A 25060-nucleotide genomic window follows, 5' to 3' on the forward strand; every position below is an offset into this window, starting at 1 on the left:
TTCATTGTTTGGAAATTTACGTCTAACGAAAAATTGACAGAAATTAATAACCCATATTATGTTGATTGTGTAAAAATAATTTTGAAACGCGATTTGTTTCGCAATATTTACAGCATCGTTAATAATAACAAATGTCGGCGTCTGTATGATGCTCTGGTTAAGGTAAACGTACCACATCTTAATGGAACTGTTTCTACTGTATGATACATCAATAGATGTTATTTGACCCAGGTGGTGTTATTTCAAAATACTTAAATGCATACAGAGTGAATTTCAGATTAGATATAAACTTTAAACGCATTTGTTTTGCGTTTTCTAATGACAAACGAACTTTTTTAAAGTTATAGAACAGTTTAGCGCAATTGAATATTGAAACATAATATTTTGGCTATATAAGTTTATTGTTATACGTATTTATATTTGCTTTCAAGATATTACAAATTCGATAATAATAATTGTTACACACTGAACTGAATAAAACCCCATAATAATCGTCAACACTATTATGTTAATTTGAAATAAGACATCAACATTGAATTAAAATGCAATCTTAACAGTGCTGTTTAAAAAGTTCTTTTGGAAAACGTAAAAATAAAAAAGCCTAATAATAAATATTTGTATCACTAAAAAGGTGTGTTACAACAAATTACATGTTTGCATGGATAAAACAAACATCGCTGAATAATGAAATTGTGCACAAGCAAAACTGAACACATATTTAAATTACAGTAAACATTATCAAATAAAATTACTGTTAATGGTGATCAGATAGAGTGTGTGCGTTATCTTAAATTCGGATAGATTTAATGTATTGCAACACGTACTGTATTGTTTTTTACAGTATCTGAATAATTCACGAATGTGGAATTCGCACGGTGGAACACGTCTTGGAGTGTTATCAACGTAAAAGTAACACTTGTCAATGATATTCAACTATTAGTTGGATGTTACAAACTACTGTATTAATACTTTATCATCCGATAGTCTTCAATTAAAGGCATGTGACAAACAGCTCTATGCGTAATACATATTTATGCATACATAAAGCGCAACTATTGCACAGGACCAGACTCAAGAATGGGTCTTTGCATTTGCTTGGCTAATGAAACGCATTAATTGTAAAAGCCAGTTGAAATTAATACCAAACAGACACGTGTATAGAAGTTATATTACTATAAGATAACTTACTGAATACTTGTATTCAAGTATACTTGGATGCACTAATGGGTAGGATTTAAAGCTGTTCATGTAGGTACAAGCATTTTATTTGAACCAAAATGACGTATGTCTGTCTGTCTGTCTGTCTGTCTGTCTGTCTGTCTGTCTGTCTGTCTGTATGTCCGTCTGTCTGTCTGTCTGTCTGTCTGTCTGTCTGTCTGTCTGTCTGTCTGTCTGTCTGTCTGTCTGTCTGTCTGTCTGTCTGTCTGTCTGTCTGTCTGTCTGTCTGTCTGTCTGTCTGTCTGTCTGTCTGTCTGTCTGTCTGTCTGTCTGTCTGTCTGTCTGTCTGCAATGAGTTGTTGAACATATAGTGGAATTGAAAAGTGTCATAATTTATATCAGATGTTGATCTTTCATATTGATATCAAATTCTTTATGGCTCTAGGTCTATAGTTTTTGTATGTATTATATTGAAGTACAAAAGTATAAAATGTTTATCGAAATGTATATCGCATTGTTGCGATGTAAGAGAGAAATGAATATTTTAAACCGTTTAGAATTATATAAGTTTTTCTCTCCCAAGGATGCTATTCCGATCCGATATCTGCACTCTTGAGTTTATCCGTAAACAAATCGATTGCGAAAAGAGCAGTCTAACAGACACGTTTGTTGTAATCAAACAACGGTATACTTGCAAGATTCTTTGCATAATGAAACCAAGAAATGTTTTTCTGTGAAATTAAATAGCACAGAAATTTCGGAAAGGGCGAAAAGGTTCGCATTAAGCCCCTATTGTTTGTCTCAATTCTACTTCTTTTCTTCATAAGTAGTGTGTTATGAACTTGTTTTTAAAATTCCGTGCGTAACTAATTTGTTATCATAAATGTGTGTGATAAAGCGTTTAAATCTGGTTTTAAAGAGCAGTTATACTAAAATCAGGACGTATCTCATCGAGATACAAAAAGTAAATGACGTGTCGTATTTTATATTTGTTATTCTGGCAATTATATGTCACTGTTTTATGTCAAATATTGGATACAGGTATAACTCGAATTAGCTTTCTCTGCAATGTTTTATAAAAAAAATAATTAATAATAATAATAAATAATCTTGTTTTTATAATGAACGGGCTGTGATTAATGTTGACAATACCCATCTATCATTGCTACAGAAGTTTAGATATTATCAAATCTGCCAAGCTTTATTTGAAACAAATTGGTACGACGGAATCTGGTTTGTATTATGTAAGCGGTTGAGAGTAATGTTATAGGGCCATTAAATAATTGCTGTGTGAGTTTCATATAGTATTAACCCTATATACCTAGCGTCTAAAAATGGCATTGGCAAACAGCCTAGACATGATGCGGCGTCTCATCAGGGTCTGCGCTGTTTGCTGAACGGACTATCTTTAAGAAATATTCTATATATAGAAATAAATATACTAGACATCCCTGTTGTGAAGAGAGTGCAGATGGTATAATTTGAAAAGTGGATTCAAATATTCAGTGCCTTTATCCATGCATGCATAAGGAAACTGGTGCTTTTTCAGTTCCCCATTTATGCTTGGGAAGTCGTCGAAGGCTGGAGTTATAAACAAAGTTCATAATAACTTGTTTATGGATATTCATGGACAGTCAGCCATTACTAAGGGGAGTAACTGCGCGTGGGCCAGTTTATGCATATGAAAAACACATTACAGGACTTGAACGGCACGTGATTCGCCTTGTTTCATACACGATTTCTCCCGTTCAAGCCCTTCTTTTGCCAAGTTTCTGCACCCCGCCAGAGGTCATTTTAGATAGAGTTAATGCAATAATTAAGATTAATGGACTATTGTGTGGAGAATGTGATTACATGTGTATGTTTCAGTCTTTAGAAAATGGTTACTCACTTTGATCTCATGCTTGATCGTAAATGTCACCAACGACATGACACCATTTACTGGTTCTATCCAGAATAACGCCTCTACAGTGTGCTCAATAATAACCATTCAAGCTTCCAGTCATATATAAAGGTAACAGTTAAATAGCTTGAATAAACTTGCTCTTTTTGCTTTTGATAAAATAGTCATTAAATGAACAATACACCTAAGAAAACGTTTATGTATACATACGTAGGAATATCAGTATTTCTAAATTGTCAATTGATAAACTAAAAACAGCAAAGTATATACTATGTTGCTGGATATGCAAGAATCTCGTAATCTGTAATTATTGTTTACACATTTGTTGTTGATATGTAATTATTTATCCATTCGATATACAACAAAGCAACATCTTCTTTGTTAGTTTGTACAACGGTGATTAATAAGATCGACTCCAGATTACTTTGTTTGCAGCTCTGCCATACTGTTAACCAATCTGAACTTTGTAAACGCTGTCATAAAATCGACTCGTTTGATGCACTAAACACAATATCAGCGACGATTTAATACTCGCTACATACACATGTAATAAGGCAAGCATTTTTCTCTTTGCTGTCTTCGTTTGCATTTCCGAATTATAAAGTGTAAAAGAATGCACGCACCTAGCATTATATAAATCTCAACATCTCTTAACGTGTTTCGCAAAATTGGCAAGATTTGATAAGAGAAACTATTTAAAAGAAATTCATTAAAGATTGAAAATAATGATACCACTGATTATTTTTAGTTATGAGATATGCGAAAACAGCCGCAATATATTTTGCGGTAAACATTTTTGTAGCGCATGTCTGGAGCGTGATCATTGCACATGTTGTTATTTTGTGTCATTAGAATGAAGCAATTTTTCGTGAAGGATTCTTAAAACATGTGAGTTTTCAACACAGTTGGACGAGAAAGAAATTTCTCAAACGATTTTGATCCGTGATATCATTTATACGTTGTTCATTTAGTTGTAACTGTAGATGCTGTTTTTATATCAATTTGTTTTGTTATAAAATGAGTGACTCTGTTAAAGCTGGGATTTTAAAGCCATGTGTTGGCCATATTTTACAAAGGTCACGATTAAGGGATATATGATATTGCGTAGTGGACTAAGCAAACACTTATTTGATACACAATATTCTTGTGCGTACATTTGCTATTGCGGAAATGGGAAAGACATATACCATGTTTTAATTTTCGTGTCTGTCTGGCAATCATACAAGGCAGGAACTTATTTAGGCAGTAATGAAACTTTGCCAGCCTTCTACCGCATTGTGTCTTTCTGGCAATGTTGCACTCGATAGTGATTTTCTATGTTAAAACCGAATTGATTCAAGGAAGCATATACACAAGCTTACAATTTGTATACACGCACGCATGCACATTTGTCTCTTAACTTTAAACGCCATTTATTTGTTGTATTTTTATACGTTCACTTTTAAGTGAGTGTGATTCATTTAGCATTTTTTTCAAAAGTTTGTATTTAGTTTGCGAGTATTTTTAGTATTTGTTACTTTACTGGAGTTGAATTTTTAAACATGTGTTATGGTCTCCAATATATGCTCACTATTAATTTTACGGCTAGTTTCGTAATAACACATCTTTTAATATAAAGTAACGCTTGTGTACACATATACATATTCATTAAATTTATACCAAACAGGACAGTAACTTTATACGCTTTAAGCGTTTTGGTTGATTCAGATTTTGCTACTAAAAAGTATAGAGGTGTAATATTTTTACCTCTTATCTGCATACGGAGCATATACAAATGTGTACAAAAACACTGTTCAAGTTTTGTGCCCTGATGAAAATTAAACATATAAGAGTATGCTATTTGCTAAATATTTAAACCGTAAGAAAAGTATGTTTTAGTTAAACGACATTTTTTTTATTAATAATCCGTGTTGATTTTTCATTAATGGGCAGCGGATTGTATGAATTTCTTTCTTAAGTAATATATTTTGAAAATCAACTGTCATTAAAAATAATAAAAATTACGAACCATCCTTAAGTATACATTGTTAAAGAATGCGATTTCAGAAAGTTATTATGTGTTAACATGTATAATTACAACAATCGCAATCAAAAATCCCCTTGACGTTTAAATCGCTTTTACGAGGTGTGTTTTCTAATCCGTGAATGAAATCGTTTACAATATAAACCCATTATTTATACGAAACTTTACAACACTATTATAATGTTAATACAATATGTGTAAAGGATTGCATTAAGAAGAAACATATAAGAACGAATATACTGAAACAGCATAATCAGTTAGGCCATCAGTTATGATGATAAATAAATTGTAAATATATTGTTTCCGCGTGTTTGCCCTGATGATTCCAGTGAATACACCAACAAGGTAAAACAACAGCTTCTTAACATTAAGGTATTAGAGACAACATCCTCCAATAGTAATCTATTGTGTCATCTTCCGATAAGCTGATGTCCCTTATCTGTAAACAAACGATCGCACACTAACCAACCACTTTTGAAAATTAGCACAGGTTGAATGGTTTAGAAATGTGTAAATTGGACTAACTGTTACAATTAACTGTACGTTAGATATATTCGTCTTTTTGCAATATCTAGACATGTAATAAAGGCAATTAAAACTTTCTTATGTTGAGTAATCTGTACTTTTATTGTACTCAGCTATTTAGCAATGCATGGAAAGAAACATTGAAGTAAATTTATTTTCGCATCATCGGTTAGTTTTTCAAAAAGTTTCATTTAATCTATAAACTATTTTAAAATAAAATTGAAATTAGAGTTAGCAATTAATACAAATGTAAGTACATTCAATTTCTATTGGTGTACTTGTATGGCAAAAGAAAATTTAACTGTATAACTTTTTCACAAAGTAATCGACGTAACCAACACAAATCCATTTATATGTATGTGTGTTTGTTTAGTTGTAAAGCACCATGTATACATTAGTTAGAAGTAAATGGATTGACTACTCGCATTTTATAATATATTTCAAGAAATCTTATTAAACGTGGACGAAATTAAAAAAACAAAAAACAATTCGTTATATCCAAACACGACTTAAACGTTACGTTTGTAGTTATCAATACTTCGATGAGATTTTTAACTGAACGTCTAGTGTATTCAGCTATTTTTGAATCTCAAAAAGTGTTAAATATCTTTATATATCGTTATATCGTTATGTACATCTCATGTTATCGTAACAGTTCATGATGTTTGCAGTGGTATGAAGACACGAGTCGTTAAAAGTAAAGTATGAATAACATACAGCAACGTATATTACTTGTTGACAAAGGATGAGGTAGATAAAACACATACGTAGACGTTTAATGTATATCTTAATTTAGGCTTATTTTACACTAGACGGATACGAATTAACATTGAGATATGAAGTTAACGCGTTCTAAGACTATATGCTGGTCAATACCGATAACCATTCTACCGGTGTCATTTGTGACAAGACTTTATACATGTGGTATATCAGGTTAACACAAATACCATCTGATTAAGTCTACACTTAAGGTCAATCTCGATGAATGGCAAACAATTCTCGCTGACTCAGTGTACAGAGATGAAGCATACCAATTGATATCTTTCAATTAAGCACAACTCAACAGGGTTAAGAGTGTAATCGCCCACGATGATATTGCCTGTTAAGTGCATGCTTCATTAATGACCAAAACACTTGCGTTTAGTATTCAGAAAGACAGTTTGATTATCGCCTATTCACTATTCATCTTAAAAACCGAAATAACTGAAATAACTCCGCGTGTATTAAATACTATCAATATAAAGGCGCCGGAAGATAATTTTCATTTTGTATTTTGCTGATAATAATTGCTGAATAAATGTTCGGACCAATCATTATCTTTGTTTACTGTAGAATTATATTCATTGTTTATACTTGCGTCGATCTGCCATTCACTCTCGAATAATCAGGTTACGTATGCCTTTATATAGGACTTAACTTTTGCAACAAATGATGATGTGTTTTTCTCTAATAAGTGACATGACTATATCAGATACACATTAAGCCATTTCTTGGCAGGACCAATGTAGATTTACTGACAAATGAATTCAAGTGAGGCAATCATCTGCACACAATGTTGGATACAGCGTCTGTCTGACCACTTTTACGATTTACATTAAATTTTTTAAGTATAGAGGACAAGTCAAGAAAGCAGATTTGCAAGACTTGTCACGAAACTGTCGAGGAACGTTTCATTAAAATATACATCAATTTAGTCTTAATTTTACGCATTTGTTATGCCCCCGAAGGAGGGCATATAGTGATCTCTGTCCTCTGTCCGTCACACTTTGCGTTAAGGTTTCGAAAAATGCTCAAAACGTCTATGTCCCTTGAGATATAACCTTCATATTTGGAAAGCATGTGTATATGGACAAAGCCTTTCCATACGCACACAATTTTTTACCACTGTGACCTTAACCTTGAACTTGGTGTACGCGTTTATGTTTCACAATCTGCGTTTAGGTTCCGAAAAATGCTCATGACTTCTATTTCCCTGGATATACAACCTTCATATTTGGTATGCATGCGTATATAGACAAGGCCTTTCCATACGCACAAAAAATTGTACCTCTGTGACCTTGACCTTGAACTTAGGGTGCGCGTTTAGGTTTTGAAATCTTCGTTTAGGTTTCGAAAAAATGTTCATAACTTCTATCAAAGCATTTATAGGGGCATATGTCATCCTATGGTTACAGCTCTTGTTTTATTCATTTTCAGACTTTTTGTTCACTTGAACAAAAACACAAACTTTAACTTGTTCTAAATATTTGAAATTTACATTCAAAATTTGTTTGCATATAAGAATAAAAATGTGTACATTATTTTATGCATTTAAAAGAAGTTTTTTAACATAAGCTTAATTATTTAACATATATTTCCAAAAGATTTTACGAAAGGATTTATAGCAAACTTATTAAATATGTTTACATCAAAAAGTCCATTCTACGTCACTTAAACAAAAATGTATTGAACATATGTTCTAATAATCAATAAAGCCACAAGCCTTAACATTTATTTCTTATATATTCCGCACTTTATTTCTCTTATTTTAACAATTCTTTAATTGTTGGCGATCTTCATAAAATTTCATGGATTCCCATAAATTTGCGGATGCTGGCCACAGTATAGATATTAGAAGCTAATACAATATTTTAGTGACTTGATACTTATTAAACTGAAATACTATTAACCCAATAGTTACTCATATACAATAATACGGTTCATCTTCGTCAATATTATTGGCTTAATTGGAAATAAAAGTAAGAAAATAGCTGAAGTTTTACTAGCGATGGGCAATTATTTTACATCTAAATGATCTTCATAGCGACTTATGCTTCATTTTTGCAGGATGCTGAACATCTCGTTAATAATAAACTCTAAACAGCAGTCCGTATTCCGGAAGCTGGGGCAATCACCTCATTGTTCTGCTAGCCTGCTATGCAATGAAATCACTGCCCAAACAAGATTATGATTTAAGGTAAATACAGTTGCATGATGTAAATATAACTGAACATGCTTCATGCAGAAATTAGCTTTTGTGCAGTATTTTTTATGGATATTTGTTCATGCATGAGCTGCAAAACGGTATGAAAAGAGCTAAACCGCATCTCGAACCCACATCTGAAAGATTCTTACCACGACTTTCTACATCTACTTCTACTGAGGTAACCAACCAACTAGTTATGACCGCCGCACAAAACAATAAAATGTTTTTCTCCAAAAATGAAATCAAACTGACACCTCATAAAGGTATATGCCATCCGATTTAGGTTTTCAAGAATATGCGAAGTATTAATTCTGAAGTTAACAACTGTATTAAATTGAAATCTATTGAGTAATACGGAATATTTAATTTAGTAATATATGTGTTCTCAAAAACGGTGCTTACATTGAAAATGGGCTTTAAAGCAGTAAATGGGAAAGTACATTGTTATGTTTACCGGAAGGAAAACAAAGGAACGTTTGCAAAATAATGTTGTCATAGAAATAAGTGTAGGATACATTTTTTATATAATATAAAATCACAACACACTTGTGTCTACTTACCAAGTATAATATTATAGAATGGATATGAATTATTATGGATAGCTAAATGAGCTTTTGTGAGGAAATAAGCTGGTAATTTTTTTCTTCTATCCCAAAATGAAACACAATTTTACGGAATGTATCTTGCCCATTCTGACTGAAATATATTACAGAAATTAATTCTTAACTGTATGCTGTATAATCTAGTATAATATGTGTTATGGTGAACTTGAACTTGGCAGTTTGTTTAAAGTGCTTGGTCAAGTGCAATAGCAAAGAAATAACTGTCAGATGTATAACTTCAATTATTTAGTCAATATTAAAGTGTTTGGTCTCTGTCAAATATAGGACGACAGCTAAAGCGATCATACCATGTGTTGTCTGGAAAATCTTACTGTTCTGTCAAACAATTAAGCCTGGCATAGCTTTACGTCAGTTATATGCACATGTTAATAAGTGGGCGATTTCCATGACATGCAATTCACCACAATCAACAGTCAATAGAACGAGTAACTCGTTGATACGGTAACGCATCTTATAGTTCACGCAATACTACTATTGAATAATGTAAACTTCTGCATTCAACATGCAAATATATCCTTGATGCACTCGTACTTTCATCCGAAGTGATAGAGTTTACTGTTGAAAACAAAGATATTTTGAAGTTATTTATGGGGTTGTATTCACCAATTATTTCTTAGAATTTACAATACACAATAGATTATTAACAAAAAGCATACATTCCGCCTTTGAATATGTACTGGGTGTTAATTGTTTATTTGTCTTAAATAAATTGTTCTTCATGCATAACTGAGAACATAAAGGTATTAAATTTCGTTTTAAATTAAACTATTTTATACAATTAGAAAAAAGAGGAGTTCAAATAATTTTTATTTTATTTGTTTTACTTAGGTCAAAGAACGGTTCGTAGAAAACTCACTGGTCAATATAACGTTTATTGTATATGTGTGTTATTGGTTTTTTTATAAATATAAAGCTTTCTAGAAAACAGGACCCGTATTCACCAAACAATTCTTAGACTTAAGTCTAAGAATACAGAAAATTCTTTAAATTAGAATATTCAAGAATTTCTTTAATTTTGAGTAAAACTCTGCAGTGAACATCTCTATCTATATTATTTCTCTTCATATAGAACATTTTGTTAATGACATAATCACCAGTGGAGGCCTGTATATATTCAAACACTGATCACATTTTCTTGGTTCTAAGTCTATTCTTTATTCTTAAGTCTAAGAATCGGTTGGTGAATACGGGCCCTGGTCATAGTTATTTTCTTAAAACATACTTAAAACAGGAATGCTTTAGATGTAACTTGTTTTTGTTTCAAGTTATCTTAAATCACCGGCCGTTTTACATCCGAATCGCAATAAAAACGAGTGGATATATAGTTTTGTGCGATTATTCCTTTTCTAAAATGTGGTTGTCTTACATTTCATACGATTACAGAAAAAAAAACAATAAAAACAGCGTCATGTTTGTCTTTCATAAGATATCGATTTGTGGTGGCAGCTGCATTTTTATCTCAGGTATGTTCTATTGGATGCGGTTTGTTTTCTTATTTCAGATTAAGCTAACGCTACCTAAACTAAGTAATCTGTTAGCAAGTGAGTACTAAAGTGTTATTAAAAGAGTGTTGTACAGTTTTGAACTGACTTTTTAAGCATTCGCTAAGTGATATCCTAATATATTTATTACTCGTGAGCTGTGGTTGCAAACTCGTACGTACTGTTTTATGTATGAACAACTTGAAAATAATCAATTTGCCAATGTGTACACTAGTAAATTGAAAGCAAGAATATATGAATATAGCATAATTACCACGATCCTTTAATAGCGCTAAGTTAGTTTAAAGTTAACCAACAAATCCTATGTATAAATATAGGGCAATAATTATTTTCGCTATGTTCAATATCGATGTTTACTATATTTTTCTGATTTTTAAATGGTACAAGTGAATAACTACGTAATTTGTATCTGTTAAACTTGATATATACTTAAATGTTTGTAATGCAAAGCACTGTAGCGTATGTAACTATTTAGAGATGGAATTGTTTAAAGCATACTGATACTCGAGGATTTGTATGAACATATTGATGATATGGAATTATACATTCGTATAGCCAAACATAATTTAAATCTACGTAAAATAGTTGCGAATATAAATTTAAATAAATGACGTAACAGGGCCTATTGAACGCTAATAATTCTAAGCTCTTTTTCCGTTAAAAGTGATTTTTGTCTTAAATCATTCCCAATACACAACAGTATATATTAAAGACGGATTCTGACGAAACGTTACATGTAAATGTCTGTATTTTTGTCTATAATCAATCAATTCTATGATAGTTTATCATCAGTTGCTTTGTTTTTTTAACGGTCTTGAACTGAAAACAGGACGAAATTCATCTTAAGAAAACTATTTTTTTGTAGTAATAACATGTCGACACAGTAATGACACTCGTAAAAACAAAGTTAAAATACATTTGCAAAGCTTTGTGTATCTCACAAATTCATTCCGACAAATCGTGTTGTATCATGTTTCTGTTTTTATTTGTGAGCGAAGCTCACAAATAATGCAGACGCAATTTTGCAAATCAGTATGGCATAGCAACGGTAGGAACCGTAACCTATGACTGCCTGTGAGGATAACTGCAGTAAAATTTAGAAGAGGACAAATGATTAAAGCGTTTGCTCTAACCACCTCATCTGCCTTTCTCACTGGTACACTACATAGCGTGTATTTAACAGCTTGTAAGACAACGTTGGCCAGTCTAGTATTTATCATTGAAATATGTACATATTTGCTTCTTTCAGGGAAAACGGGGCTTAATGCATGCCAAATAAGATTAGCCTGTGCAGACTGATTAGCTGTATCAATGATTAAATTCAACCACACATCTCGACCTGTGTTTTAAGATACACTCTTTATAAATTCGAATGGGTTGTGGTCATTTCAAACTTGCGATATAAAAAGGTATAACATTATTTTGAAAACTGAGTTGCGTCTAAGATTATACAACAGCGAACAAATTCAGTGCCTTCAGCGCTTGGATTGATAAATGTTCCTAGTTTAAACTTCCTTTATGCAATCATAATAATGTTTACAACGTGAGTCATCGCCTGGTCAGATCGCTTGGTGTATATCATGTGCAAGCTTACCGCCTGGTCAGATCGCTTGGTGTATATCATGTTCAAGCTTATCGCCTGGTCAGATCGCTTGGTGTATATCATGTGCAAGCTTATCGCATGGTCAGATCGCTTGGTGTATATCATGTGCAAGCGTATTGCCTGGTCAGATCGCTTGGTGTATATCATATGCAAGCTTATCGCCTGGTCAGATCGCTTGGTGTATATAATATGCAAGCTTATCGCCTGGTCAGATCGCTTGGTGTATATCATGTGCAAGCGTATCGCATGGTCAGATCGCTTGGTGTATATCATGTGCAAGTTTATCGCCTGGTAAGATCGCTTGGTGTATATCATGTGCAAGCTTACCGCCTGGTCAGATCGCTTGGTGTATATCATGTTGAAGCTTATCGCCTGGTCAGATCGTTTGGTGTTTATCATGTTCAAGCATATCGCCTGGTCAGATCGCTTGGTGTATATCATGTGCAAGCTTACCGCCTGGTCAGATCGCTTGGTGTATATCATATGCAAGCTTATCGCCTGGTCAGATCGCTTGGTGTATATCATGTGCAAGCTTACCGCCTGGTCAGATCGCTTGGTGTATATCATATGCAAGCTTATCGCCTGGTCAGATCGCTTGGTGTATATCATGTGCAAGCTTACCGCCTGGTCAGATCGCTTGGTGTATATCATATGCAAGCTTATCGCCTGGTCAGATCGTTTGGTGTATATCATGTTCAAGCTTATCGTTTACGTTTAATATACAAAGAGACCTTTAATATAAGCTATTTAAGGTCGCTGTGGTGTAGTGGATATGGTGTCCGCCTGGCGATCCGGAGGTCATGGGTTCGATCCCCACTGCGGGAGCGTTCTTTAGATTTCCTCCATAGACACCAAGTACTGGTTCTAGTCCCAGGAAACGGACTCGAGAGCGTTTCGAATAAGCCTAAGGCTTTCTATGCAATCGAGCTAAAATAAATATGTTTAAACTAATATAAGCTATTATAAGAAACTGATATCTCCGTGATATATGTGTATGTTATGTCTGTCATGATAAGACAGACAGCATAAGAAAAAACGCTTCAGAAACCTTTAGTCAAATGCATACTCATCAGGTCGATACGACATTTAAAAAAAACAAACATATTGCATGTCTTGCAAGTGGTCCGATGACGCCAAACAGCATTGCCGATCATTAATAATGTATATATAAATGGTTTTTACAGTCAAACTAAATACGACAATATATCTGTAGATATTATTCATGATGTTGTTATGTAATATGCTTGGTACAGTAGTTTCTTAAAATCTTTAAAACTTTGTATTGAGGAATTGATTAATTTAATATATCAATAATAAATGCAACGACAACATATCTTTTTGCTTTATCTTTTAAGTGATTTAGAAGATGTGAATATAATTTAGATGATAACAACCGTTATGCTATTGTCTGTTTTATATTTAATTAGCTTGCGATTTGCGTGGCAACATTCTGCATTTTCACCACTTACAATTGTCATTAGTCAACACAAATGCAAGTAGAAAATTATGATACAGCTTCTTACCGTTAAAACGGATTAATACATTTCCAAGTTACAGCTTTGTTTTTCTTGCTTTTTAATTTGATGTTTTATTCCATGAAGTTATTTTTTGTGTAAATTTACTCTCAGCTTTCGTTTGCCATTTATATATTCTTTTTACATCAATCATCCCGATACCATCGACGGAAGGGTGTACGTTGAAAGTGTTTTATGTACACAAGTACGTAATCGTTTGATAAAACAGATACTTTATATGCGCTAAATTTGTTTAGATAATCATTATTGTATTATTTATTTTATTGACCTATATTGACACAATCCGATTATAGACTTTACCTTGAAATATTTACACGTTCAATAATATTATCCGTTTACATATATCAACATTTGGTAGCGGTTTCAATCGATTAAATGCCTTAAGAAAGGGGAATACACGTCTGTTGATACGTACGTCTTAAATTTTGTATTGTATGCTATAGTTCCAAAAATGTTGTGTAGTGATTTTTTCTTTCACTGCTAGCGAATTTCAGTAGCTGATAGTAAATGACTATTGTTTTATCTTCATATTTTCTTTTCAGCGTTTACCTTATACTTTATTAAATTATGCGGATTCAACTCTCGTATATCTGATTTGAGTCAATTGCTGATCATTTCATGGTTGAAGAGCATTCTGCATTCAGAATATTTACAAAAAGGAACAAATTTTGACACTACCGAATGCGGCATAATAATATCCTTTTTAATCGAGTCTTTAATGGATTGACGGAGGTCTCTGTGTCCAAACGTTTGTCACGTGGGAATCGTTTTAATAATAATTCAATTTTAACGATGACAACAGACAGGAGGGCTGACCCAGTGCTCATGATACCCAATTACACAGGACAAGATTCACAAAACGTCAATAATTAATGGTGTTTGTTAATTATAAAATTATATAAAATTAATCCTTTGGTTCACATAGTCATAATGGTAAGGTAGTTAGATTTTTTGTATGGATACGATGCGTTAAAGAGGTTAGTATACAATTATAAGCTATTCTAGCTTTTTTGTCTTAGCTAGCAGTAAAATGTTTAAACGCTTAAGGGGATAGGTATTAAAGCTTTAGGTATAACACTATTATCTGGTAGATATAAATAAACGATTGCGACAATATACCATTTTGAAGGCAGAGCCAATGTGGTCTTCACTCATACAAACACCAAACTTTGCATTATGTTCATTTGATAATTCACGTAGGTTTATATTTAAATATATTTTGAAGTTGTGTTTCTAAAGCTTTTTAAACTCGGCATGATAATATAACAAACAGTGTAACTCGGGAAACTTGAACAGAAGAGAATTTTTTATTTTTTCTCATTTTATTCTTTTATAATAGAGTCCCCACTATAAGCATTAGATAATAAAAACTGAGATGACCGCCATGTAAAGGTCAATGCAAAGCATTTTTGGTGTGAGGGCTAAAAGAACAGAGCATCACATTTACCCTAAACTTATGAAAAATCAATGTGCGTTTAAAACAAATTTAATAATATGTCCCTATGCAGACAGAACATGCGAACTTAAATACCAAATGTGCAAGTGTCGTAATTATCGGAACTCTGTTAAAACGATCATGTTAGGCTTAAAAGTTATCATTACGCATGATCCATCGATCTAAAAAATGTATTAAAATATTAAATTAGCGGTGTTTTTTTCCTGAAATTATTTAAAACAAACTAAGAGAGAAGAAGACCGTCAATATGTTTCATTTACACGACGAAAGCTCTACAGCTTACAGCCTCTGACGGCTTCAAACATTGATATGTCCGGGGTAATGTTCTGTTGCATTTACACAGCGCACACAAACTGTTCTAGTTTTTAATAAAGCAAACAATGCAACTCCAGACACTTTATCATGGTAAGCAATAGAATTTCATAATGCAATGCAATATAATGTATATCGTTCTTTTCGATAGTTCTTCCATGCCTATCAATTCAGCGAAACCTATATTTTGGAATTTATAAAACATTTCTTTCGAAATTTCAGTCTAATACTTGTACATGTATTTAGAAATTTTGTCACATGTATGATGTTGCTTTTGTTTGAAAATAATTGAATTGAAGTTTTTGAAGGGAAGAATTATATATTGTACAAAATTGTGTAAAATGTGTATATGGTGACGTCTGAGATATTGATGTCAATTTTGGAAATAAATGCTGTTCACCTTATAATAATTTTATTAATCGTCGTGTCTTTCTACGGGTTCAGCGGTCTCAACGTTGATGTATTATATAGATTAATATAATTAAACTATATTTTTCTTCTTATAACTTATTTACATTAATCTGAAATTTCTCTTTGATCAATCCCCTATGTGGATATGTGTTCAAGGAACTTTCATTTAAAAGAAATTTGATTGTTAGATCTATTAATTTGAAAACTAATTATCAAACACTCACCATGGTATTGTTATAATGAATATACATACAAAGTCACGAACTTCATTACTCAATCATAAAGGCTTTTTAATGGTTCGGTTATCTTTTATAACAAAAACGGTGGTGGTTGCGTGGACGCCGGCGGCGGTGGCGATGGCGGTTGATCAGTAGCCTTCACATCAGTAGTAGTATCAGTATAAATATTATGAGCATGCTATTGAAAACGGGGATAAATTAAAATAAACACACAATAGCTGTTGTTGTAGTTGACGTCGTAGTTGAGGAATTATTACCAGTGTAAGTTTCAGTAGTGGTTGTAGAAGTGTTTGTAACAGTATAAGTATAAGAAGCAGTAATAGAAACAACAGCACAAGAAGCATGAGTAGATAAAGTAGCTTTCCTTCTGAAGTTTTATGTATTTTATGATTTCATCAATGTTTTATGTGGATGTTTTGCGAGTTGATGTAAGTGTTCGCTGACCTTTATAAAGAATTCGGGAAAGGCACAGCCAATCAATGACAGGATATTCGTCACATGACGGTTTTTAAATAATCGGAGCACAGCATCAGCCTCAATGTCGGAAAAATTCTGGAGGAAAGTCATGCTTATTGTTTACTGAAAAACCCACCGCCACCCCACCTCCTCCCCTGTCACTGGTTGGCTTTGCTTTTTCATACTCTTATTGCGGGCGCTACAGGCAGTCCAGATAAGGGAAAATACCTGATTTTATTTTACTTGTTCGGCTAACTAGAGGTTGCTGGTTAGTTGACTGTGGTATTTGTTTTATGTTATCTCTTTAATAATAATTTAAAAACAGAGCTTAGTCCCGTGGAAACTCTCATAGTAAGGTTATATCATAGATCAAGAATGAATAGTCGCTTTTCAAGCGCGTTAACACTGTAAGAAGCCGTTTGTTTTATTGTGTGTTCATTTTTGCTCGACAAGTTGGGCAAACTTCGCCTTAATTTACGCACAAAATAGGATGTCTAGGTATGATTCGTGTTCGTGTTGTGACTTAATATGTTTGTATATTTCCATTTTGGAGATGTTTTTACTATACTCCACCAGTTCTGTAAGTATTGGGACTCAGCCCTTTCTCTAAATGCGTTTATAAATTTGAATGGGTTTGAGACATGGTGGTTAATCCAATTTTGCTAAGTAAGTTTTTTATTCATTGGCAAAATTAACCAGATATTCAAGTTTGTGTTCAATAAGAAATTATAGCTTTTTTTTCGTATCTTGTGTCGGGCATGCTTATAATTATTTAGCCTATATGTTAGGCATCGAGTTTGTGAAGTTATAACAATAAAGTAGCGACAAACCGAGGCTCTGGATGTTAGATGCTTTTTAATAAACACAAAGGTACCTTTTGCAGGCGTGTCGATGGAACTATTCAATACATGAAATTCATTAAACCCCCGAATTTCGCTTCTATGTTATAAAACAGGTATTATTTTACTGTCAAACAGTTTAAAGAAAACTGAAATAGATAGATGACAATATTTATAAAAGAACGATAATATGCCATTCAATGCACGCTTAGTTTCCTTTTTGCTAGCAATTGTATTCAATGAAAGAGAAGGAAAGAAGCAGACAACAACTTCGGTTGATGACTGAACAACGTCAATTAAAGTACCTGCATTACTCCAGCGTTCATTTATTGCTGGTGAACCCCCCTTTCTGAGGACCATATTTTTTTTGATATCTTTGCATGTAATCCTGCTCTAGTACAGACTTGTTTCAATGAATCCAGTTGGCGCTGTAAACACAAAACCGTTTCCGCTAGAAGAGTAACACCATCTGCGATCACAAGCAGTAAAATTTATGCATTATTTGGTGAAATACCTATCAATCTCACGCCGTTATTTAATGATTCTTGGTAACATTTAGTTTATGAAAATGGAAAATAAAAGCGGTTAGATCAAACACTCTTATTTTAGACAAATTTGCAATCAATGTAGTCAGTGTACCCGTTAGTGCATCGAACATGTGCATTGACGTTTTCATAAATAGCCTTTAGTATATTAAAACGTTTACCTTGTATGTTAGCATCTTGTAGGATTTACCATAGAAACTGCAATCTACGGAGTCAACGGCAGTTTTACAATCAATAAAGCTTACGTAAAACTTCCCGAGTTTTTTTATATTAATTTAATAATGAGAGTTTGCATTACATTGGTATTGGTCACGTGATATTTAGCGCTCAAGTGTTTTTTTTTTCAAAACGGGAATATATAATAAAGTTTGTGTGTGTCTGTTAGCATTTAAATTATCGGATTACCGTACAAAGTGTGTGTTAATGTTATACTTATAATTGGATATGAAGTATTTTGGAATTTACCATGCCAAAAGTGAAACAAAAGAAAACAAAACAGCGGAATAGTAGTGGTAGCAATTCGGATGGATTGGGTAGTAGTTTGAAGTAGAAGGTGACCAAGACAAGATGCCCGTCTAAGGAATCGAGTGGTGATATTTCTGTGAGTGAGAATTTGTGACGAGCAAATGCAGTGCTGTATGAGGAGTGTGTAGACCCTAATATTTTTAGTGCTTCTAATTTTTATTCTAAATAGTACGGATGGACAGGAAGAAGTATCCAAGATGGCCGAATGACGGCTGGAACCCATCAACTGGGATTTAATGAGTGCCCTTAAAGACAATATGAGAGGTATATCGGACAGACCAGTGGCCATGGAACGGAAGTTAGGTGCCATCGACGTACTGTAAAAAAAAGTGAAGGACTTTAAGCGTGAGTTAAAGAAGGTTTGGGTCGCTCTAGATGATCGGGCAAAATGTACGGACGAAAAAGAGACTCGACTGGAAGACAAGGTGGAAGCGGCGGATATTGAAGTTGGTGAGGTCAGCTCCTGCATGCGCGATCTGAAGCGTCTACGCCAACAGCTCAGTGATACGTGAACTATTTGAAGGCACATTCGATTCGCAACAACCTCATCTTCTCTGGCATTCCGGAAGACAACTCCACCGAAAGCAGCGAGATCCCGGCAGTGACTGAACGCAAGCTCCGTAACGCAGCGGCTGGTATGGGATGCCATACTCAACGGCCGTCTTTCTTATATATTTTATTTTCAATCGAACCTCAGATACTGCCTTTAGCATCGTCTCAGTCGAATACTTTCGGTTTCTTTTATGGTACCTTGATGGGTTTGCCTGGCAGAAAAGGTGTTCTATGATTTAATAACGGACGCAAATTTGATTTTAATTGTGAACGCTTATTTTTAGCGGATCACCGAAAACCGAGAGTAAACATACAGACGGACCTCAAATTGAGCGCTACAGTAATAGCGATTAAGTCACTTAACCCAAGAAAAAATTGAAACGCTGGCGAGTGTGTCATTTGTGACAATACGACGAAAAATAATAATTTATGAGTTATTTGCATGTGAAATCGAGGTTATATTATGTACTGAAAAATGCATTTTATACAACAACAACGGTTTATTTCTGTTTTTGACGCATTTTTCTATCCCGATGCTCGATTAGAATTCTGACACGTGCGGATACGCGGATTTAGAGTTTATTGTTTATTTTGTGTTTATCATGTCCGACGTTAAATAATTTTCCTCTATCTTGTATCTTGTTACCACCCTGCTAATGTGGAGACCTTTAAAAAAAACTTATTGTTTTCCTATTCACTTTATCGGTTCCATACCACTTACACTTGCACTCTGTATTCTGTAGCCTTCTTTCCTATACATTCGACCATTCCTTTACATTCGTTATTTTTTATTCGTGTTAATTTGCATATCATCGAGGGACCGAATTCTCTGCAAGTTATAAAGACAGTTTGCTGCTCGTGTGAAAACCGAAACTAAAAAATGCGCACTAAATCAGTATGTAATACTACTCAAACCCTATGCTACGCGTAAATCTTACCTTCAAATCAATTATTCAAGCTAAAGCATGCTTTAAAATCCAATGTTTACATTTTTTGACCCATATTCGTGTCGACTGGTTTTGTAAGTCACATCATCAAGTTGATGCAAAAGCTCATGACGTATTTTGGGCCCCACAAGGGTTATTTGTATTGTGCTCATTGCCTTCAACAGCGACACAGTTAATTAAAATCCAATTTTAGCGCTAAGACAGCGTCAATTTTATTTCATCTTAAAATCGTATTTGAATTCCTTTTTTATTTTTTAATAATAGTGCCCTTCAAGGACATTCCATTCCAAATACAATAATTATTTGCCAGAAAACGTACTAAAAGTAGAGGTTGAGTTATAGAGTAGACACCGATCGATCCGTTGGGCTGCCCAAGAGTATGGCATTCCATACAACACCCTGCGAGATAGGGTGAATAGTCGACTTGACAGTAACAATTATGGAAAGGAGACGCTGTTCTCATTGGAGGAAGAGTTGGGGTCATTTGAGCTTGCAGAAAATTCTGATAGACTAGGATACGGCTACTCAAACACAAGCATGAAACGATTAGCCGGCGAACTTGCCTACACGTTGGCAAAGCGGCAGTCGGATAAGCCGCTCAGCAACTGTTGGCTCTATAGCTTTTTGAAGCGATGGGGTGACAGGGTGTCTTCGCTAAAACCTTCATCCCTCAGACAACCAGGGCAAAAGCCACCACCCCCGAACATATTGGGGCATATTTTAAAACATAGAGAAGGCGTTAGCTCTCCACATGCTCCAAGACAGGCCAGAACTGATTGACAACATGGAGGAAACAGGCATAAGCCCCGAACATCGCCCCCTAATATTATAGCACCGACAAAGGAAAAGGCCAATGCTGTGACCTCACCACATTCCGCTACAACAACAGTGGTATTGCTGCTAATGCTGCTGGGGCCTGTACACCCACATATTTCGTGTTTAAAAGTTTAGTTTAAACATATTTATTTTAGCTCGATTGCATCAAAAGCTTCGGCTTATAGAGACACTCTCGAGTCCGTTTCCTGTGAAGAACCGGTGTCTATTGAGAAGATAATGAGAACACTCCCCGAGTAGGAATTAAATCCACGAACTCCAGATCGCAAAATGGACACCATATCCACTACAGCACCGCGACCTCAGATGTTTGAGATCAGAGCATGTACACTTTAATGCACAGTAAACAAACTAAATACTTTAAGGGATAGAGCAATGTAGTGCGATTCAGCAAAGATTAATTTATCCTCATATATAGAGAAACATACAATCACAATCCATTTGGAAACGTGATGACCTTTATAAGTTGTGTCATGTTTGAGTTTTTGAAAGAAAGCAAATCGAGGTATTTTGCCCGTCTGACGAGCACATTTCCACCCAATTAATTCTTTAACGACATGAAACGATTGTGTTTAACATATTTTAGTTGCTGCATTTACAAATACCTTGGGCTTCTTGCAGATCTCCTAGATAATTTTGTATTTTTCCAAAATAGATGAAGCCAATGCCAATGAGATGGCGCTAATGACAGGAGGGGGCGTCAATGCAAGATATATGAATCATCACATGACTTACATTTGATAGAACATTATCCTTTTTCATTTTTTTTAGTTTTCAACGTTAATACTTTAACACAAATCTAAACAGAACATATACACATTCAATAAAAGACAAGATGTAAATCTGTTAGTATATAAGTAACCAACTCAATTTATGCGACAACGCGATAGTATGATGGCGACAATGCGATAGTCATTGTACTGTCGTCATCGTATTATTATTATTATTAAAGTGTAGATACAATATCACATATAGAAAACAATTAATAACAAAAAAAAGAAAACAATTTATAACTAGCAATATAACTTGGTCATTGTAAACAACATGTTTCGACAGTTCAAATAGCGTGTTAGATGTACCCCTGAATGGTTTCAGTCACGTGATCCGTTATGGCTACAACTGATCCGTTAATGCATGAATTCTGCGGCAAAAAAGGTATCACAAATACATTTAGCCTGCGTTTTAAAATAAGACTATTGCGTTTAAAAATAAGACTATGTGCTGAATCAGTAAGCAAAGGTAATATTTAATCAAACTGGTGTACACGAAGTCTCAAAACAGTTATTGCTTTTCATCGGAACAACTTAATTACGCTACTGATCCGGTAATGGTAACTTTACTGTATAATTCAGCATCGTGCCTAAATAAGTAAAGTTATCAAACACTTCAATATCATTACTATTGTATGTCCATTTTGGGTTTTCTTTTAATCAACTCCTCTTCCTAAATACCATTATTTTCGTTTTGCAGCGCTTATATTTAGCCCCGGAGAATTGCAATATGAATATAAGTAATCTAAATATGTTTTGAAATGCAGCAGGTGACTTGGCTTAAATAGCCATTTTATTATTAAATAACAGTAAAATCGACACAATGTCAACTATATGCAAACCAGATTTAATGTTATCTTGTATGTTTCAATAAATAAGAAAAACATAATCGGCAACATTACTGTCAACTACCACTTGGTCATATTATGAGAAATAACTGGTTTCTGATGTTTGTGTTTATTCGTTGCCATTCATCAAAGTTGCCATTCATCAAACCGTAAAAACTGAAATCAAACAATAGGACAATCTTAGTACAACTCTTAAGACAAACACTTTTTGTAAAGTATTATAAACAGACTGAATATGATACAAATTGAAAAGCTATGACTAAAGTGAGTGTAATTCAAATTCAACCCCCTGTAAAGCAGTGACAGACCAACATCACATGACTGTGCATCGATTGAATGCAATAGTACAATAACACAATTAATACTGCAAACAAGTAGTAGTATGGAGCAAAAAGACAATCAATCTTCATTAACTCAAATTATCAAGGAGAAGATTGTATTATGCACAAAACCAAATGAACAGTAACATGGATCTGTCACTGCTTAAACAGTTGTATACGTGTACATAGCATTTTCATTAAGCCCGTAAAGAAAGGGAGTTAATTGTGTAATTTGTGCTGATCAGAAACTTGTAACAGTCGTCTCCCTTGATATATTTGCACTTTATGAGACGCCACAAAACATGGCGTCTCATCAGGATCCAAACTGTATTCTGAATCGTCACACAAAGCCCTCATAAGTTATCCATTGTATATGCACAATATAAAACAACCATATAATATATCTAATATATCCAGACACACGTATTATACCCAAATATCATTAGAAATACACAATTTTATAACAGTAAAAAACAATGGTATTTCAAAGACAATTGCAGTCGTTAAGGTTCATGGGGGGGGGGGGATAAAATTCATTAAAACTTCGCTTTGTTTTTCTTCATTGAATGTGGTACAATATGGTCAAACTATATATCAATTTCAAGCTTAAGACTAATAGAATAACATAAACACATTTTTGACAGTCAATATTTGTGTGCTTTATTCATATTTTGGTTTAAAACCAATACATTTTTACACTTATTTACAAAATCTCAATCTAAAGTTAGGAAGGATATGCACTACCTTAAGTCGAATAAATACAAAGCTATATACATATACAAGGTCAAGTTAGCAACATTTCACAGAAAATTATTGTCATAAAACAACAAATGAGTTTTTATTCAACTGCCTTTTTTGGATAAATATCCTAAACAAAGTTTTAAAAATAACTTAAACGTAACTACTTTTTAAAAATCCAGGTATGGTGGATAATAAGAGTCACTATTCTATTTCAAAGGCTTAACAATTTTGTTATTTACCTCTCAACCAAATTGCAAATTTTAAACCTTCTAAAATCGAAAAAGATTACAGACGACATATAAAATTGTAAAGGAATATAAAGAAATTGGCAAAACGATTGATTTTATATTTCGATTACTTCTACCCATTTTGAAAGCGTGGTCATCGCTGTGACCCGTAGAAAAACGTGCAAAACAAATCGGTCGCAACCACGTGCAGTGGTGAGAAAACCGGGTATGTGTATACACATACCTTAGAAAACACATACTTAGTTTGACAGTTGGGTGGCAACTAGTAAAACAACTATTAACATAAATCAGCAAGAGATCGCACTAAATAATAGAAATGACCACGTAGAGATATCATCACTTACCTTATTACAAACATTTTCCAGCTGAAAATTGTCCCCCACACGTCTTTTTTAGTTTATTTGTATTGTTTTTCTGGAGCCGAAGTGCATCTCACAGAATATCCATCCAACTTCCGTTGTTTTCACTTTCGTTATTAAAAACTCCATTTAAAAGAATTTTTTCTACTTTAAGATTGTTAAAGCGATGTATTATTATATATTATCGATAGAATAGTATACCGTGATGAATTGAACAGAGTTACGTATCGATCTTTCTATCAGTCTGTAAGCGTACTATTTAATGCGCAAAAATATATGTCGTGTGATTCGACAACGATTGTAAACATTGGTGAAATGCTTCTTACATAGTTATTCTTTTGAGTGTTTATGAGGTCTGATCGTGCAGTTTGCAAACATCAACGGAAAGATTACAATCCAATGCATTTGTCATCGTCAACCGTTTGGAATGTCAATTAGGCGATGAGTGAGTTTTTAGCATGTTTCTTTCTATTTTATTAATTTATAAATGGCTGCCCCCATGGTGATGAAATGACATGTGTTCGAGTTTTGATATTTTTAGATATGTAAACTTTTTTTACTATTTAAGCGTAACTTGCCCTCGTCAATGTCGATATTATTCACTAGTTATATAATTTTCCGCCGAAATACGTGGAATAAACATGATTCAGATTTTTGAAGATAATGTATATTTAAGTGTTAAAATCGCTTTGTATTTTGACTGATTTTGTGGATGTTATGATACGTTGATGTACAAAATTGGTAGCAGTTTGAAGGAAAAACATCCTTTAAAGCATATATGTATACATTTTCCATGTGGCACTCTTCCTTTAGTCAAATTT

The sequence above is a fragment of the Dreissena polymorpha genome, chromosome 1 (genome assembly GCF_020536995.1).
Source record: "Dreissena polymorpha isolate Duluth1 chromosome 1, UMN_Dpol_1.0, whole genome shotgun sequence".
In the NCBI taxonomy this organism is placed as follows: domain Eukaryota; kingdom Metazoa; phylum Mollusca; class Bivalvia; order Myida; family Dreissenidae; genus Dreissena; species Dreissena polymorpha.